Source organism: Lepidochelys olivacea, assembly GCF_965140295.1.
Source record: "Lepidochelys olivacea isolate rLepOli2 genome assembly, chromosome: 5".
NCBI lineage: Eukaryota > Metazoa > Chordata > Testudines > Cheloniidae > Lepidochelys > Lepidochelys olivacea.
The window spans coordinates 64,702,459-64,714,772 of NC_140415.1; positions in this window are offsets into that span (position 1 = coordinate 64,702,459).

Consider the following 12,314-nt stretch of genomic DNA (forward strand, 5'->3'; position numbering starts at 1 on the left):
ATTATGACCAATACCTTCTGGCTGTATTAGAAGGTATCTTTTAGAAAGACATTCAGTCCTGATTTAAAGACTTCAAGTGATTGATCGACCACCACCTCCCTTAGTAAATTATTCCAGTAATTAATTACCTTCCCTGTTAAAAATGTGCATCTCATTTCCAGTTTGAATTTGTCAAATTTCATCTTGCAGCCAAGGGATTGTTTTGTCTTTGTCTGTTAGAGTAGAGTCTACCATTCAGAAACCTTCTCCATAAGTAGGTACTTCTACATGGTGATCAAGTCACTGTTTACCTTCTCTCTTATAAAATAGATGGAGCTTCTTAAGTATTTCACAGTAAGGTATATTTTCCAGAACTCAAATCATTCTTGTAGCTCTTCTCTATATCCTCAACAACTTTTAATTACATTTAGAAAGATTCATATTTCTGATACTAATAAAAGGTGACAAATTTTGGTTTTTATCTCCTCATTGGAATGAGTTATAGCTCCCATTTTTAGCTTTTATGGGCAAAATCCTATCCTTAAATGCTGTGCCAAATGTACTGAGCTGCATCTACATTTTCTGGTCCTGTGCTGACTGGGTTGGTCCCCAGGCATAATAGGAGAATCAGTGTTGCTCTACCTTGCCCCAGCTGGGGCACCAAGAAAGCAGCACGGCCGCTGAGTAGTGCTGTAGTGCATACATGATGCAGCTGTGTCCCCTTTTCTCCTGCCACATCCTGTGTGTCAGCAGCCATGAGGCTGTGGTGCAGGAGTTGCTGTGCTGGTGTTATGTCACTGGAGGGGCCTACTAGCTAAATTGATCCTTCTGAGGCCAGGTATGCCAACATTAGAGCTGCTTTTTACTAGCAATGTGACACAAAGTGATCAGAGTGCAGCTCAAGATCTGGATGCATATTTGGGATGAAATTATTTTTCTGTATCTTTTGAAAAATTCACACTAAAGCCTTGTCAGTTTACACATAAATATTTTGGTAGTAATCTCTCTTAATGATGTATCTAAGTTTCTATTCTGTTTTATTGACATCCATGAAGGTGATCCCTCCTCTTACTTAACTGTTTTTTACAATAGTTAAGTATTTCCATTTGGTTCAGACGAGCTGTGGACCAGATCCTCCACTGTTTAGTTCCATCAAAGTCAATGTACACCAGATGTGGATCTGGTCCTTTTTGCCACAGTTATGTTTTCCAGTTGTTACTTTGTTTTATGTAGGCAAGGAATATTAATATTGATTTTCCTTTTAATACAGCTTTTACAGTATCCCCTGAGAGAAGTAGATTCAAATCAAGGAAGTAATTATAAGAAAGACATGTCCTAACAGTGAAACTAATAGCATTTCATATCCCTTTGGGTTGGAACATAAGTTGAAAGGAATTTGTTTGAATTTATAAATGACTTGGTCCTCTTTATGTGCCTTTTGTGTTTGCTTTTCATTAATGTTTGAGCCATTGAAATTCACTGGCACAAATGTTCACAGAAAGCATATTTCAAAGCTGTGTGTGTGAATATTCACTGAAATAAATGTTTTACATTTTTCAAAAACAAGTGTTTGTGTACACATCAGATCAAGAGTCAACAATACCATGCAACATATCTGAACAGATACAACTAGGTGCCGCAGCTCAAATTTCTAATATTTGTCATCGGGGAAAAAATGTGAAGTATGTTGGCTACATTCAAATAATGAAAATGTAGGAAGAAATAGCAATCTAGTTGCAGCTAGACTGTGACAAGAAACAGGCTACATTTGATTCCTAGATGTGAACCACACATACTCACTCTATTTATAAGATATTTGGAGCTGGTAAATTTAATTTTTTGTAAAGTTCATGCAAATATCTGTGACATTATACTAATGATTATTGATTTGTATTGGTCTGGTGTTCAGAACTCCCAGTAAGGATCTTGGCCCCATTTTGCTAGGCATTGTAATATTACATAGGGAGACATCCGTTCCCTGATAAGCCTAGAATCCGATTAAATCTAATATTGAAGGCTGAGCTACTCCCTCACTCCTCAGAATAATCATTCCAGGAAAGGACTGAGGCATATTGGTGGGACAGAGTCAGAAGCAATAGGAGAGTTAGGATGGTTAATTGTTTAGTACTAGTCTGGGACTTGGGAAACATGGATTTAATTCCCTGCTCCACCACAGGCTTCTTGTGTGATCTTGGGCAAGTCACTTAAAACCTTTGTCTCAGTTCCCCAACTGTAAAATGGATAATAGCACTTTCCTGGCCTCACAGGGGTGTTGTAAGGCTAAAAATACATTAAAGATTGTGTGGCGTTCAGATAACATGGTGATGAGTACACAGAAGAACTTAAGATAAATCAGGGATGCTTGTTGTTTATTGCCAATACTGCACCACTTCTGTCTTCAGGGTTAACTTCAGCATTTGTGAGAACTGATTTTGTTTTAAAAATAACAATAAAAGAAGGTGGGGAAAAGGTTTGTGTGTGTCTTAGGGTGAATTTTCTAAGTGACTGTGGAGCACAAGTCCCATCGAAAGTCAATAGGATTGGTACTCCTCAGTCACTTAGGTGTCTCTGAAAATCCCATCCTGGGTCAAAAGCATCCAATATCAAATTAGTCCAAGTTGGAGACTTCCCCCTTAAGTTTTGTTCTCTCATATATTTCTGATACCTGGAGGTTATCTGATAACAGGGCAGTGTGGCACTAGTGTGCAGCTTTGGTCCTGCAAAAATGGAAAAGTCGATTCCCACCCGCACCCCCCCCAAAAAAAAAAAAACATTGATACCTGGCTCAGTGGTATGGCTGATCTCACAGCTAACAAATGACTGGCCTTCTACAGAAGGGGAGTGCTCAAAAAATTCAAGGCAATTTAGGTTGACTTTTTAGAGGGGTATGATTAACGTAGACCATGAAGATAGACATGTCTCTTCCCTTTTCTTCCATTTATCCTAACCCTCTTTAATTTATGTATTATGATGAATCTGGTACTGAGATATATTTGTTGTATTTGGAAAAATTAATAAATTTTAGGTATTACAAAAAAACCCCCCACATTTCATATTGAAAAGGTCTGTTTGCCTCTGAATTGCCTGTTTATGCTCCTGTTTAGGAGATGTGGCTGTAGTCTGTGAGAAGAATAGGCCTTTTCATTCCTACCTCTCCATTTCTAACATGAATACATTTCACTTTTCTCATTTTTTAATTGCAGACAGTCATTAGATGAATTCAGAATAATTAAAAACTAATTAGATATATCTGATAGCTCTGCTGCATACTCAGACCTTTGGATCTTTGATTTCTGCCATGTTCGTACCACAAAAGATGTTCTGTAATGAGTATATAAGAATGTCTAATGAAAAGTCTTCTCCTATGAAACAGACATTTTTAAACCTGTTTTTGTTGATTGTTGTAGGAATTTTTTTGTTTAATTCTCATGGTATAGATGATAGAAATTACTTTTCTTTCAACTGAGAAGGGCTCTTTACATGCTCCGAACAGTAAGGGAGGTATTTAGTGTACTGGCTTATTACATTTCTTGTGGTAAAATTTTAATAATTAAAAAACAAGATCGGTGTCCACAACTTAACTGACGTTCATTAATCATTTAGACACACGTAGAAGATTTGCTAATAAAGAGTAAATAATATAAGGAAAAAGCAACACTGCTCCAGCACTTGCTCATATTGAGAAATAAATGTTACACTGCCACTGCAATTGATTTGTACGCTGACTAAAAATAGTGAAAAATATTCCCTTTTAACAGGAGCATATGACATTACTGTGTGGCTTGGTTTCTAGTATTTGTTCAATTGCCCCGTATTCCTGTATTATTAATACATAGGACCTGATTCTCCAATGCCTTGCACCTTGTGTAGTCATTGCACTTCTAAAAAGGAAGTGTAAAGCATTGTCAGATAAGGAGGGTAGTGCTTTACATTCACTTCCCACAGGTATAAATGACTACAGTAGGTGCCAGATGGAGAATATCCCAGGATTAAATATTCTGGAAAATATTTGCATATTTTACTATTACTAGGGGGAAAATTGTTACAGCAGGCACAGTCAATAGCTATTTCAGTCAAGCAATTTTCACTTTTTTTCTTAATAGCTAGAGGAGCTAAAACGTAAATTCACTTGTCCTACTTGCAAATAGACAAGTGAGAAATATTTTAGTTTTTGATATGACAGTTAAACCCTGTCAGTTTAGCTATCATTTTAAGCATTTAGAAAAAAATTTAATGTGCTCTGTTAGAACCGAGGTATCGTGATGCACTGAAGTGGAAAATATTCAGGTTGTATCTTGACAACATGTTGTCAAGCTTATGCCCTCTGTTTGCTAAATGTTCAAAAGTACACATCCAATTCATATGTAAATCTCCAGTTTGAGCGTGCACTGTTGAAAATTGGGCCTATAGGCACTCCTGAGCAGTTGATGATTTGCAGCAAGCTATCTAGATAGCTAGTGAAGATCCACTTCTAGTTAGTCCTAAGCAAATCAGATCTCAATCTAAATAGTCTGGAATTGGTCTTTTGGGGATTAGGTGGCAAAAATAGTAATGTGTGAAACTTTGTATTTACCTCTTGTTGCCAGAGCATAAACTCATGTATTAGGAGAGTCTGGTGGATGGGATGATTTTTGTCTTTAGGGAAAAAACTACTACTGGATGCCTCAATGAAGAATTTAAACTAGCTAAGAACTATTGCAAAATCAATCTTGACAATCTATTTGAAATTACTGGACGAACCAGGACTAGCGGGAAAAGGGTTAAACATAACTGAATATATGTAAGAAGAATTTGATGAGGCATTTTATGGAGAGAAAGTGAACAAGCACCATCAGTTTCCAAGAGATGAAGAAATCCGGCAGTACTAATATTTCCAAACAAAATTTAGATGGGAAAGTGTGGAATCTGGAAAACTTCTATATAAAAAATAGAACAATTCATAAATCTTTAACACATTTTTGATGAAAAATGACTTTGACAAAAATTTGCAGTAAATTTTCATTTTAGCCAAAATATTTGTCTTTTGACAAATTTTAAACCAGAATATTTTTTGGTGGTTGGACATGTTAGAGGGGTCCTCCTTTTCCATTGGGGGTTATGGGTAGAATGAAAATTGAACTTAATTTTATTTTTGTTTGAAAATGTTTGTTTATATGTAAACCTTTTCCATGGACCTTTTCTTTTCTTTTTTTTTTTTTAAACACTTTTCCTAATTACTTACTACTAGTTAGTATTTGCAGCCAGTCGTGACTAAAAGGTTGGTAAATCTCTTTGGTGATTCCCATAACCAAAAATCACTTGAGGAATAAAAGGGAATTTTGTGTTGCTCTTGTTCCCCCTCTGTAAGGAGATGAGATGAGTGGTGTTCTTCCCCACTGGTGTGAAAGTGTACCTAAAGGGGTTGTGATAGCAGAGTTGTCATTAACATATTGCAGTGGCCTGTTTCTGGATCTCCATTACTCTGTTCCATTGGCAGTCTTCTACAGAATTTATCTTCAAGTTACTGGAAGAGTAGGAAGAAAAGGAGTACTCGTGGCAACTTAGAGACTAACCAATTTATTTGAGCATAAGCTTTCTATGCTCAAATAAATTGGTTAGTCTCTAAGGTGCCACAAGCACTCCTTTTCTTTTTGTGAATACAGACTAACACGGCTGCTACTCTGAAACCTGGAAGAGTAGGATTTACCATACATAATGTACCTAGTAAATTATTCAGCATGGTAGAATCTGTTTGTCTTAAGTGTGGTCCGTTGACTCTTTCGGGAACCCTGTTTGTCCACACATGTGCAGAATTTGTTCCTGAGTTGTTAATCTAGAGATGGGTTGGGGAATCTCACAATACCTTTGTAGCATCAATGAGCAATCAGATTTCTGACTGAGGGAGCAAAATCCATATTTATGCTCCTTTTCTGTCAGAGTAACAAGCTTATGCTGCTGTTTTATTTCTAAGGTCTGGGCAGTCAATACAGTAAGAGAATGTTTCTGAAAGAGAATCTCTGCTATTTTCTGTACAAGACATTTATATGCAGGAGCTTAAAGGGAGGCTAATAGAAGGCTGATCATGTTTAGGAAAAGTGAGAACACACTCTTTATCCCAAGTGGTCACTATGATCCCCACGAAAGGCTATGGGGGAGCTTTCAGTATATTCAATGATCTGTGTATGCCTTTTCTGCTCCAATAAGACTAGGCTTGGCAGTACTCGATTTTATATATATATAGACATAATACATGCGTTTATTGTAAAGCATTTTTTATTTTTATCAATTTCAGTTTTCACAATTGCAGGAAATTATGGATTTTAAGCTTTTTTTCCCCTATTTTATAATTTTAGTTGCAGGAAATTATGTGGGGGTGCTATCCGGGGTTCCCCAAACCCAACGCTCTCGGTATCTTTACTTTCTGCGAGGCAGTATCAGGAAGGAAACCAAGGTAGATGCAACACCTCTGGCTGCTATATGGCTGACACAAAGAAATAAAAATCAAGTGCTTTCACTTTTAGTCTCCAGCGCTCTCACCAGAATGCCTTTACTCTGTCTCCACTTTATTTAGTCTCAAAAACATACAAACGCAATACGTTATAGAGCACCCTAAACTAATAGTTACCCCACCATTCTGGAGCAGTCTTCGGGTGATTCAGCAACAGATTTCCGGGGTCTGGCCTTTTGTCTGCAGGTATCGGTCTTTCCAGTGTGCCCACAAAGTGATCTTCTTGAGCCAGGCCTCCAATTCCCCTCTTACACTCAAAAAGTTACATAGACTTGTCAATCAAATGTGTTACATAGTTGACCAAACAAAATCCACTGTTGGGTGAAAGCAGGTGTTACAAAAACATGTCACTAAAAAAAAAGTTAAGCAAGCAGTTTCGAGCCATTAGTATGGCAGTTATATTTCCCCATAACAACAGTCATAAAATATATCCAGACTTCCTGATTTTCACAGATGCTTTACCCCATCATATCAGAGAGGACACAGAGTCCAATCCACTTCATGTGATTACTTCCTTCTTCCTCCCATCTTTGCCTTAATTATGCTAAGTACCTGCAAAGGCCTGGTAAATACAATAAGCAGAATAATTGATAGTCCATCCCATTAATTGGCAGTGACTTAGGCACCTGGCTACAAAATGCTCCTCTACAGGGGTCAGACAATAACAATTTAATGACAGTAGATGCTGAGATTCCAAAAGTTAAAGCTTTATTATCTTAAAACACAAATTGTATATTTTGAGATGTGATGTTGACAAAGTAAATATTTTTAAATCAAACTTTAAAGATTTCAAGCAGCATTTTTTTCTTTCTTTGCCTATCTGTAAATTTTAATGGTCATTGATGGAAATATTTTTTTGCCAGTTTGTGAGTGTATGGTGAAATTGACATATACTGACATTTACCAATAGAAATCTAATCCTTCCAAACCTAAATAAGACTGTTCCCATCCTGTAAAGCAGGGATTGCCAACTACAGCTGAAAGTACACAGCTCTGGCTGTAAATAAGCTAGAGGATTTCAATAAGAGAATATTTCACAAACAGGAGATCCAGCTGTTGCTGTGGAAACAAGCAACATAATGGACGTTACTCCTTCTTTGACAATATGTTAGAAGTTGGAAATTTTCTGACTGAAAATTAGTTTAGTTGGAAAATGCTGATTCACTGGGACAAATGTTTAGTCAAGTGTATTGCAGGATTTAATGAAACTTTTGCCACTCTTCCAGAGTAGACAGCTCAACAGCAAAGAACCTGGGAGCCCTGGCTGGAGTTGGGTCTCTGGGGGCTTTTATGCTCCTCACACACTGTGGCAGGCAGTCTGAAAGCCCCTAGAGTCCTGGCTGGAACGAGTGTTCTCTGGCCAGCTGGGAACCTGGAAGTCCTGGGATTGGCTTCCAGGATTGAAGGCTCCTGGCAACCCCGCTATGCCACACTCTGAGTGAGGAAGCCCAGAGAGCTAGCTGGCTTGGGAGTCTGGAAGCATGGAGGCCCTAGCCCAGGGCCAGTATGCATGGCATGGCTGCCCTGGAGCCCTAGACCCTGGGTGCCCCAGCAGCAGCTCAGTGAAAATGTTACTATTGTCAGTTTCACCTCTGCTGTTCACATCTAGTTTTGGAAACACCATGTTTCTGATATGTTTTGATTCACTAAAATATTTTGGCAAATTTTGTTCTTGTTCTGATGCAAAATAAACCCAAATTCCAAAAAGTTGAAATTTCTCCCAGACAGCTCTTAGCGGGATCATCGTTAGATCAAGAGTCATATCCTATGTCTGCAGTTGGATGACTGGTCAGAAAATGACACTTGTATTACTGCTTGCAAATGTGGAAGCTAAAAGCCAGGATGCTATGTCCTATTCAGTGTACTATCTTTAAAATGCTGTCTCTGTTTTGGTAGCTGGTAGAAATAATCGTGCAATTCATGCTACTTTAGTCTAGTCTTCTAGTACATTATAAACTCCCTCTTTCAAGAATTTATAAGGTAGATATTAAAGTGGATTTTGGACTACATTTTTGCACGTACATTTTCAGCACAGGAACAAAGGATTTTGAAAATTTAACACTCATTCATATGATAAATATCTAATTGGGGAAACAAACCTGCTGATCTGTGATTAGTTCTGCTTTATACCCAGCTGTCAAATGGTTGCACCGAAGCACAGATTAAAAAAGAATCCTAATTTTCACTCTTGGGTGCGTAGCATTGATTTTGGATGCTCAAAGGAAAAGGAGGAAAGTTTAAAAGTCAAAGATGGGAAGTGTTCCTGCTCTAAATCTTATAAGTGCCATGGTTTTATGTGCTCAGGCATGTAGCTAGCCCTTGGGCAATGGCATATTAAAAATTCACTGTAACTGCATGGTGTGTTTTTTACAGTTGCTGTTCTTATCCCCACTTCAAGATATCACAACTTTTCATGGAATTCAGGTCTTGGTGATGCACTATTTTTTATTTTGCAGAGCAGTGTTTAAGGGGGTTACTGACTGTTCCGGCATATTTCAACAGGCATGAAGTACTTGATGGAGTACAGCTAGGTCATTTTGGCAAGGGTCCCTTCTGTTATGACATTGGAAGTTGGAAGGTATTTAACTTGGGAAATTAGAAGTGGCTGAGATTTTGAGGAAACTGGGACTGTAATCTCTGGCTGCGAGATAGGAAGGTAAAGTTTGCTTCAGAGAAGAGAGAAGATTCAGCAGCATGTTCTGCCCCTCTGGATGCAGGATACCAGTCCCAACACCTGAAAGGCTGAGTAAAGAATAACAGATGTCAGTGGTTCTTTCCAGGGGTTCTGCAGTGACGTGAGGAGTGGGGAGATGGGAAGGGGAAGAAGGAAAGCACTGAGCTGAAAAGAGAATGATTTAAGACGTAGCTACATTCTGTTTTAATCTTTCATATTTTTCAACAGTTTCTGATATCATTTGCAATGGGTCAGATTTTCTATACAATAATCAAATGAAATCGACATAATTAAATCAAATAAAAGGTTTGCATTTCTTATAAATCTTTTTATGGTTTTAAATAGGGAATGTTTTAAAGGTGACAGTTCTTACGTACAGCCTGCATCCAGTTGAAACAACTCCAGAGTACTGATGATGGACAAAAACAGTAATAGGGTGGGAGGGATGGCAAGACTTGGCTTCCAACAGCAGAAGGGGATGCAGATCCTGAGTTACTGTCTATAGAGGAAGAGAGAGAACTCCATTTTGCCTCTCAGCCAACTAGAAGCCCCCAGCTTTTTTCTCCTCTTAACTTAATTACTGTTTTTATCTCTCCTTTAATTTAACCTTGTCCTTTGCCCTAATGAAGTGCTGAGACCTGCCATCAGCCCACTAAACACAGAAACCAGAGCCCATTGGCCCTAAGACGAAAGCTGTAGAAGGGAGATGTAACAGGCTCCTCTGCCTGCCCCTCTTCCTCGGGCCCACTGACTGCCCCAATAAACCTCAGAGAGGCTTCCTATGATGCAGCTTTATTTACACACACAGTTCTCCCACCACCATTGTTGAGCTATGTACTAGGGTTAGTTCCCAAGCAGTCAGCCAGGAGACTGACCATTCTCCTTTCATACTGGCTCCCAGCCCTTATAACTGCTGGCTTGTCAGACCTGCAGGTGGAGCCAATCCCCAGGCCAAGCATCATGCCTGTTACACCAGCCCCAATATATTTCTCTTCATTGGAGCCGGCTGAGCAGGGGCTAATTAGGTGCTTTTGCAGTAGCACCCTGCTACAGGAGGATAAAGTACTCCACCATGTTTGAGGATCGGGGATGGTCTAGGATGGGATTGCATATATATTTCTTTATGTATCTCAACAGTGACTTTGGTTAATAGCAGCTGTCTTGGAAAATTTGGGTAAGATCTCTTGTGGATAATTATGCCATCTAATTAGAAAATAAGTCTTGCATAACTTAAGTAGAGCAAACTAAATAGAGTGTTTTCAAGATTCTTTTATTTAGATACCAGAAATGTTTCTAACAGTGTTTATTTTCTAGTACATTTATTTCATCCCTTTGGGAACTTTATCTGTGGGGTGCTACCTTTTTCCTAATAAGAACCAAAGTAGTCATCTGTACTGGAAATCTTACAGCTAGTTTTTCAGCACCTATGCATCTATAGCAGTACTATATATGGTCTATGTTCTAATTCTAACCAGGTACAAATGTTCGGTGCATGTGTTGGTAGAAACATCTTCAGCGTAGACTAACACAGATGTCAATAAACAGGTAACAACTGTCAATGTAAACAATGCTCAACTGTTTTGTTATATTTGAAATTCTGATCCCTAATGAAAACTAGCAAAGTGCTCAGCACCCAGCAGCTCCCAGAAAATCTGGCCACTTCATCTGGATGCCTAAGTGGGAGCTGAGGATTTTTGAAAACTGGTCCCAAGTTTCTACTGACAGAGTGGACTTGGAGTCATCTAGTCTCAAATTTCCACTCTTCCTTCACCTAACTCCCTTATTGGTGACCTGGTCTATGGTGCCACTGGTCTCTGTTAGTACTAATTTAAGAAATTATCTCCTTGGGTGAGGTTTATGCCAGTATAAAGCAAAAAGGAAGGCAGTAATTGCATTCAAGATGAAGCAAATTTTGTGATGCCTGTATAAAAACCTGAGCTGCAAATGGCAGTTAAGTGAGACAAAATAAGTTAGAGACACTAAAGCTCTCTGGATGTTACTTAGCTGTGACAGACTTATCTATAGACTTGTCTTGGTTAAGAAAGCGTGGAGACTAAATTAGTGCAGTGTGCAAAACATGGCTCATGAACAAATTGCCTGTCTTTAGCTGGTGTCCTCCTAATCTTCGCTTTATCAGAAGTGGAAGACAAAAAAGGAGTGTGGGATAATGAAAGTCACTGAGTGACCTTACCACAAAGCTTCTCCAGCAAATTCACTGCCCTCAGGTATTTTATAAAACCTGATTTGAAGGGAAAATCCCACCCCCTGAATAATTCAGTTATAATGTGACATATTGATGAGGCATTATGTTAAAATTTAATGTTCTTAAGATTCACACAGTTATATGTTCAGATGCATTCTGCTTATGAATTATGGACCTGATTCCATTGAAGTCAATAGACTTCCACTACAAAGAATCAGGCTGCATATTACCTCTTATTGTTAACTGTTCTGTTAAAATTAAAACTATAAAAACAGGATTAAAGGGGCAGCTCCATTTCAAAAGGTGACACAAAGGCCAACTCTGATCTTCTTAATAGCCAAGGATTTGCTTTGCTTTCAGGGAAACATTTGTGCATAATGTAACCCTTCTGCCTGTCAGAGTTGGCAGCAACAAGGGCCGGGTTAAATATCTAGGGGATTCATTCCAGTAACACAATGCAAACCGGGACAAATATATACCACCCCCGCTGGGCGCCTCCAAGAGGCAATAGTTCCCCTCTTGCAAGCACATAGTCTGAGTGTACCAAAAAGCCTTTTAATAACAGAGAGAAACAATGTGGCATTATGTTGGGGAAACACCACCAACAGGATTCGTAACACAACCCATGAGCAAAAAAAACCACCCCAAGCAACTTGGGGCGTGTCCTTTCCCTTTGGTTCTTGAGTCCACCAACCCCAAATCACCCAAAGTCCCAAAAGTCCAATGACCCAAAAGTCTCTGTCCCTGGTCAGGGCAGCCCCAGAGTTCAAAAGTTTATCTACAGAGCTTTACCTCCCAACCTGGGTGGAGATGGGGGCGGAGGTAAGAGGCACCTTACATGATCTGAAGCCGACCGCCCCACAGCTCCATAGGCCTTTGCTCCACCAGCCGCCCCACAAACTGCTTCGCTCAGCTCCGCTCTGCTGCTCCACCAGCCGGTCCACAAACTGCTCCGCTCCATGTCCTACGAG